Raw genomic sequence first — 8,144 nt, 5'->3', positions numbered from 1 at the left:
GTTGGCTCTCCTTTCCCTTTGAATAGAGCTCACACAAAAGATATGCGAGTTGAGAAAATTGGTGGATCCAAACCTGAAAGGTCGAACATGATACACTAAGGAGAAACTAAATGATATATGGGCCATATATGTGACAAAGAGAGAAAAAATGTGCTTTGTCTAAGTGATAATGTTATTTCACCAACAAATTTATGGGAGAAAAGGAGGAAAGTTGTGCTATTTTCACAATTGCTAACTACTAAAAAAATCAATAATTACGAGCTCTTCATCAAATCCTAATTAGAATTTCCCATCATCCTCGATTATTATAGAAAGCTCTTCTCGACTATACATGGCCATTCCTCGGGCTGGGCCAGGCTTCGGGCCAGGCCTAACCAAGCCCGGTGTAGAAAACCAAGGCCCGTCCTGGCCCGGGCGGCGGTCCTAAAAATCAGGCCCAAGCCCGGCCCGCCAGTGTAAAAGCCGGCCAGGCCTCTTTGTTAAATCGCAAATATGGCGGGCCCGGGCCTAGCCTTCGGGCTCAAAATCTAGGACCAGGCCCGACCCGTGGGCAAGGCCAGGCCGGGCCGGGTCGGGCTTTTTCAGGTCGGGTCAGGTCAGGCCGTCCGGGCAGGGCTGCCCATGGCCAGGTATATTCCCGGCGTCCCAGACAGCTTAACCTGCTCAATGGGGCGACAACTTTGCATGTGTACCTCAAGCCCTCTCTTATTTCTGAGGACCATATGGCAGACCTAACAAAATACTAGGTAGTTCATGCAGAGTAGGAGGAAAAAAACTGGGCCCAATGTAAAAGGAAAACAATTTGGCCCACCGACAATAGGTTATGTAACAGTTATGTAGTGCAAATATCATGATGCCTTAATACATTGAGCACGATAACTTAATGAGTAGTTTGGGCCGCCTATGGAACAAGATAATCCCATCCAATTCTGTTTAAGGACATTAGACTTTCCTTTGTAATGTTTCCCAATCACAGATCATCGGCCTCAGTAATCCACATCTTACTTATATTTGAAAGGAAACAAACAACCCCCAATAAAACCAGTTGAAGTTATTTGGGTCAGCTGATCAAACACTTGTGTTTAGTGGTGTTTTGATACGTACACGTCAACCTGGCCAGCGGAGACTTGCCGGTGGTGGGCTAGGGTTCAAACGTGATTGATCTGAATGTATTGCTATATAATCCAAACGCCAGTGTAATGGATAGAGTTCAGTGGTTAGTACAAATGGAGACGGATCGAGCTCAGTGGTTTCTGAATCATGTTGTTGATGTGGCTCTGCCATGTAGCTGAAACATGAAGTTTTGAGAGGAACAGACCGACAGTATTCGTACAACCATAGTGCAAAGTTGTAAATTATTTTTAGGAACAAAAATTGTATAAAAATTGCATGAAATGTAATATCTCATCAGATCGAGATCAAGTATGGGCAACAACGCATGTTTCCCATAAGTTCCGAGTGCCAACCTACGCTAATAAATGTGCCCTTGACAAGGTCTAATCATTACCACCATCCACAACGGTGGGGTTTTGCCACCGAAAAATTTACGATTTCTCTCCGTCCATACCACTCAATAGGTGTGGTTGCCACCCGATGTTCTCCTTGGCCACACTCTGCCCCAACCAAGCATTGTTGGGTTCCTTAACAGGGTAAGGACAAACTGCCCCCCCTCCATTAATAAATACCCCTACAACCATCCCCCATGAACCCTCGATTGCATGATTTTTCAATCTCCATCATTCTAACACACAAACAACCTTCATCAATTAAGTTATATATTTATTTGCTTTCATACCCCAAACGATATGAACAACATCAAATTTTAATTAACCATCATCATACAATTCTAGTTACTAGGAATATGTAATCCTAGTCCACGAGGAGGAGGTGAAGTGATGTAGAGATGTAGCAAAGAGCTGCTGAGGCTGGCCATCATAGATAACTCCTCATATTCCTTCATTAACCCTTCTGAAACCGACGTAAACTCTGTTTTGTCAGCGCAATCGTTGATGGCTTTGGTTGTTTTCGCAATGCAATCAGGCAGGTCGAAGGGCGTCGGACCTTCGTTGCCTTTGCGAATCTCAAAGCTCTCGATGATATCATGGCAGATTTCGAGGGTGCTCACCATGCCACCGTAGTCCACTCGGCAGGACCCAAGGGCGTGAGTCGCGAGCTTGTCCTTGGTGGCACCATGGATCAAGTTCTCAACCTTGGCCGTCATGGCCGTGGCTCAGGGCTTCATGGCGTTGACGGCCACGAGAGCTAGGATGCGGTAGTCCTTCGCGTCGGTGCTTCGTTTGTCTGACTGGAGCGTTGATACACAAAAGTCATATGTGAAGCGCACCTTGAAGAAGTCACTCGAGACATTCTTGCATGCTTCCAACATGATGCTTGATGACATGGGCTTGGTGTCAGAAGCTTGAGCGGTGATGGCCACGGAAAGGAGAATGATGACAATTCCAGAGAATTCTAAGCAGTGGGTTTGCACCGTTTCCATTGCTGCCAGGCTTGCTAGAAAAATATATTGTAATTGAGGGAGATGATGAATGGATCAAATGGAACTGTAGTGCAGAGATGGATGGGTTGAGGTGGAGTACATACCTATGATTATGGTTTATATATAGTGCACTGAGTAGGGTTTCCAAATGCAATATGCCCCATGGATATCCAAATGATCAATGTTTAACTCTTTGCACATATACCTCGATGGACAATTGGATTTCCTCCTATTTAATCATGGGCAGTATTATCTAATATAGTGTCTCCTGGATGCCATTTTTTATGTAAGCTTAAAGGTGTTCCGGGTTAATAATGATGCATGTGTATCGTATATATCCATCGTGCAAGCGTATCCTAAATGGGTGTAAGCAATTAAATGTATTTAGGAAGGGGCACGGGTTGCCAATTATCTTAAATTTTACCGATTAACATGGTAATTTCTAGGTAGTGGCTAATTAGCAGAAGTATAGATATAGATAGATAGAAATATAGATAGAGAGATAGAGGTCAAGATAGATAGATAGATAGATATGTGTGTGTGTACATATATATATATATATATATATATATATATATATATATATATATATATATATATATATATATATATATATATATATAGTATATAGTATACATATAGATAGGTATAGATATAGAGATAGAGATAGAGATGAAGATATAGATAGATAGATAGACGTAGATATAGATAGATAGATTATCAAGGGCAGACTGCGCATAATCTTCCTTTAATGTCCCAAATCCATTTTGTGATATGGGGAAATAAAGTGAGATTCACTCTAGAAATACATAAAACTAGAACACATTCATGCCACACGTATTAATACTAGCACACCCAAAATGTGGATCTACATATATCTGTGCATATAGTGTCCGGAATACTAATTATTTGGATATCCGTGACTAAGCTGCATTGGATTTATGAACCTGCTGCTGCACTATATAGATGTCACAAGAACCGTACACCACCTCCATCTTTGCACTACAAAATCTGACTATCAATTCATCTCCACCTCTCTCTCAGCTACAAAGCCTACAATACAATTGCAGCTATCCTTGCAGCAATGGCAACCGCACGGGCGACCGCTGCCTTCTCCTCGGTTGCCATCATGCTCCTTTTTGTGTGCATCCGCGCACATGCCGGCGGGCGCGGCGACAAGATCAAGGTGGTGGACCTTGTGGTAGAAACCTGCAAGAACGCTTCGAGCAGCTGCCGCAACAAGCACCTGAACGTGACCCAGGAATTCTGCGTGCAGACTCTCCGGTCGGACAAAAGGATCTTCCAGGCCAAGGACCTCCGTGATCTGTCCCTTGTCGCTGTCGACATCCTCAAGATCCGTGTGGCAGCTGCCGGCGGCAAGGTGAAGGAAGCACTCTAGAAAGCCAAGAAAGGTACGGAGGAGGCGCTGGGCCTCAGGTATTGCCAGGTGGACTACGATGTCGCTATCGGCACCCTCGATCTCTGCGACGCCATGCTCAGGGACTTCCATGTCCCCAGGGGCGACGCCGACGACCCGTGGTCCTTTGAACTGCCCGAGCGTGTGGAGAAGGCGACTGACCATGTCAGCGACTGCGGGCATGATCTTCACATGGATAGCCAGACATTTATCAACGAAAACGAGGAGCTGATCAAGCTGGGCGACCTGAACAATGTCTTGCTAGGGCCATATGACTTTGATAGTTAATAATCTATTTTCTGCCAGAAACAATGTTCATGTAAAACCAACATTACTTTCGTTTGAAATAATAATAATAATGTTGTTTCGATATCGAGTATACCGCCGCCCCCCCTTGAGAACACTCATACCGTGCGAAAAATCTCAAATATTTTCAAACTATTGAATTCAAACGCTCAACTAATAGTTAAATATGTGGCATCTCTTAATGAACATCATGACAGGTCATGGCCTAGGTGGCAAAGCCAAGGTTTCCGCAGCAGCAAGTCTCGGGTTTGAGTCTGGTCGCTTTCATTTTTACTTTTTTTTAGGATGCAAAATGTAAAAACGTCGAACTCACGACGTTTGACCAAGCGGCAGAGGGGAAAATATCTGGTGCACCGGAGCTTGTGGTGCTACCGATGCACTGAACTCACATTGCACATTTAAAATGTTTAAAAAATTCTGAAAAAAATTTAGCACACTCATACAACATCAATGTAGGTTGTCACAAAATTTCAAGTTAAAATTCGAAACATAACTTAAAAAAAAAATAACAAATTCAATACTGAATAGTACATAACATAACTTGGGCTTTAGATTTGGCCTATTATCACACTGATGTCAAAATTTGTCATTTTTGTATCTCAAAAAATATTTCATATTTTTATACGAAATTTTGTGACGTCAAACATTGATGTTGCATTAATGTGATAGATATTTTTGAGAATTTTTAAAACATTCTATTGCATCCGGTGCACCGGTAGCACCACAAGTGCGGGTGCACCGGATACATTCCCAAGGGTGAAGAGCCTGAGGATGAACAGCCAATACGGTAGGGCAGGCTTTCTCGTTCTTTTTTTTCGAACAAGGGCAGGCTTTGTGTTCTTTAAGAGTAACTAGAAATCATGCCCATGCATTTCAACGGGGGAGAAAAAGTCACCCCTCATACACACTCTCGAGACATCGGTATATCCCTTAAAATATTTTACGATGTCACATGACAAATAACATGATAAGTGGTGTTGCCCAAAAAAATAAAGATGGGTTGATTTTTGAAGTGTACTCAAGATGTTTTTAACTTATTAGATAACAAAAATATCTACCTAGTTGGAGGTATCTCATTACACATTTTGTTATCATTCGTCCTTGGTGATGCCCAACAAATATTTGCGGTGCGATGAAAATAACAAAGTACATTTTAGTAATTAATGGTAGCATGTTTTTATCTTCTTGTTTTTTCTTTCTTTTTTCTTCTTATTTTTTGGTATATTCTTTGGGTTTTATGGTTTTTTTGCTTTCTTTGTTTTTTGTGTTTCTTTTTCAATTTTATAGTTTTTGTTCGTTTTCTTTCTACATTTTTTATATACACCAAGAATAATTTTTATATACACGTGTAACATTTTCTAAATATATAATTAACATTTTTGACAACTTATATATATATTTATGTCTACGTTTACTCATATACACTGTACAGTTTTTTATACACCAGAAACATTTTTTATCACATTTAAAAATTTGAAAATACATTATTAACACTTTGAAAATACATAATTAACATTTGGTAAAATATTTTTTTATCTCTATATTCTCCATAAACATTGTATATTTTTGTATGCATGACAACCATTTAGATATACACGTTTAACATTTTCCAATTTAATTTTCATCTTTTTTAAACATATAATTTTTTTGATGTCTAATTTTTCTATACACATTCTATATTTCTTGTGTACATCATGATCATTTTTATATACACAGTTAACATCGTCCAAATACATGATTAATATTTTTGAAAACATTTACTTTTTTATGTCTACTTTGTTCTGTACACATTGTATATTTTTTATACATCAGAAACATTTTATATACACATTTAATATATTTTAAATGCATGCTTAACTTTAAAAAAAACAGAAATTTACATTATTATTTTTCTAATTTTGCTTTCCATACACACTACCCATTTGTTTGTATGCTTAACTTTCTAACTTTGTTTCAAAAAAACAGAAATAGACACATTTAAGGTTCTGATGCTTTAAGCTACAGTTTCCTGAGTGTGACGCCCCCGATTTGACCGTACACTAATCATGCACGCAAATGTGTACGATCACGATCAGGGACTCACGGGAAGATATCACAACACAACTCTACAACATAAATAAGTCATTCAAGCATTATAATACAAGCCAGGGGCCTCGAGGGCTCGAATACAATTGCTCGAACATAGACGAGTCAGCGGAAGCAACAATATCTGAGTACAGACATAAGTTAAACAAGTTTGCCTTAAGAAGGCTAGCACAAAAGTAGCAACGATCGAAAAGGCAAGGCCTCCTGCCTGGGACCTCCTAACTACTCCTGGTCGTCGTCAGCGGCCTGCATGTAGTAGTAGGCACCTCCAGTGTCATGGGAGTCGTCGTCGACGGTGGCGTCTGGCTCCTGGACTCCAACATCTGGTTGCGACAACCAGATAGAAAGGAAAAGGGGGAAAAGAGGGGGAGAAGCAACCGTGAGTACTCATCCAAAGTACTCGCAAGCAAGGAGCTATACTACATATGCATGGGTATATGTGTAAAGGGGCATATCAGTGGACTGAACTGCAGAATGCCGGAATAAGAGGGGGATAGCTAGTCCTGTCGAAGACTACGCTTCTGGACATCTCCATCTTGCAGAGTATAGAAGAAAATAGAGTGAAGTCCTCCAAGTAGCATCGCCTAGCATAATCCTACCCGGCGATCCCCTCCTCATCGCCCTGTTAGAGAGCGATCTCCGGGTTGTATCTGGCACTTGGAAGGGTGTATTTTATTCAGTATCCAGTTCTAGTTGTCATAAGCTCAAGGTACAACTCCGGGTCGTCCTTTTACCGAGGGACACGGCTATTCGAATAGATAAACTTCCCTGCAGGGGTGCACCACATAACCCAACACGCTCGATCCCAATTGGCCGGACACACTTTTCTGGGTCATGCCCGGCCTCGTAAGATCAACGCGTCGCAGCCCCACCTAAGCACAACAGAGCGGTCAGCACGCCGGTCTAATCCTAAGCGCGCAGGGGTCTGGGCCCATCGCCCTATGCACACCTACACGTTGCGAACGCGGCCGCGAGCAGACCTAGCAACCCACACGATCACGGCGGTTGCGTCAAAGCGGTCCAACACGGCGCGCGCCACTCAGTCGCTGACGTCACGAAGGCTTCGGCTGATACCACGACGCCGGGATACCCATAACTACTCCCGCGTAGATGGTTAGTGCGTATAGACCAAATGGCCAGACTCAGATCAAATACCAAGATCTCGTTAAGCGTGTTAAGTATCCGCGAACGCCGACCAGGGCCAGGCCCACCTCTCACCTAGGCGGTCTCAACCTGCCCTGTCGCTCCGCCACAAAGATCCACTTGCGGGTACTCCTACGAGCCGACCCGACTTTAGTCATCACATGTGTCATGTATATAGTATATAAGTATATACCCGTGATCACCGCCCAGGTGATCACGGCCCGATAGTGTAGCACAGCAGACGGACAAGAATGTAGGGCCACTGATGGAAATCTAGCATCCTATACTAAGCATGTAGGATTGCAGGTAAAGGTAACAACAGTAGTAGCAAGGATAGGCTATGCATCAGGATAGGATATCGGAAAGCAGTAACATGCTACACTACTCTAATGCAAGCAGTATAGAGAAGAATAGGCGATATCTGGTGATCAAGGGGGGGGGGGGCTTGCCTGGTTGCTCTGGCAAGTAGGAGGGGTCGTTGACTCCGTAGTCGAACTGGGCAGCTGCAGGGTCGGTCTCGTAGTCTACCGGAGAGAAGAGGGGGAAGAAACAGTAAATACAATGCAAACATAAGCATGACGATGCGTGACATGACAATGAGCGGTGCTAGGGGTGTCCTAACGCGACAGTAGGTGGTACCGGTGAAGGGGGGGGACATCCGGGAGGTATTCCCGATGTTTCACGTTTTCGGACAGA

The 8,144-nt window shown here is 42.8% G+C and overlaps 1 long non-coding RNA gene and 1 pseudogene across 1 annotated transcript; one reads left to right on the top strand and one right to left on the bottom strand.

The window, feature by feature from the left end:
* Positions 1-1,758: 1,758 nt before the first annotated feature.
* Positions 1,759-3,000, bottom strand: LOC141026446 (uncharacterized). The gene is made up of 2 exons (XR_012188604.1): positions 2,602-3,000; positions 1,759-2,511 (listed from the first exon to the last, which is right to left on the bottom strand). It is a non-coding gene; the product is annotated as an uncharacterized lncRNA (long non-coding RNA).
* Positions 3,001-3,322: 322 nt separating this feature from the next.
* Positions 3,323-4,293, top strand: LOC120970855 (uncharacterized; annotated as a pseudogene).
* Positions 4,294-8,144: the final 3,851 nt, after the last annotated feature.

This window comes from Aegilops tauschii, chromosome 7 (genome assembly GCF_002575655.3).
Source record: "Aegilops tauschii subsp. strangulata cultivar AL8/78 chromosome 7, Aet v6.0, whole genome shotgun sequence".
Classification (NCBI taxonomy): Eukaryota; Viridiplantae; Streptophyta; class Magnoliopsida; order Poales; family Poaceae; genus Aegilops; species Aegilops tauschii.
The sequence above is the reverse complement of the archived record's forward strand: the minus strand, read 5'-3'. Positions and strand labels throughout refer to the sequence as shown.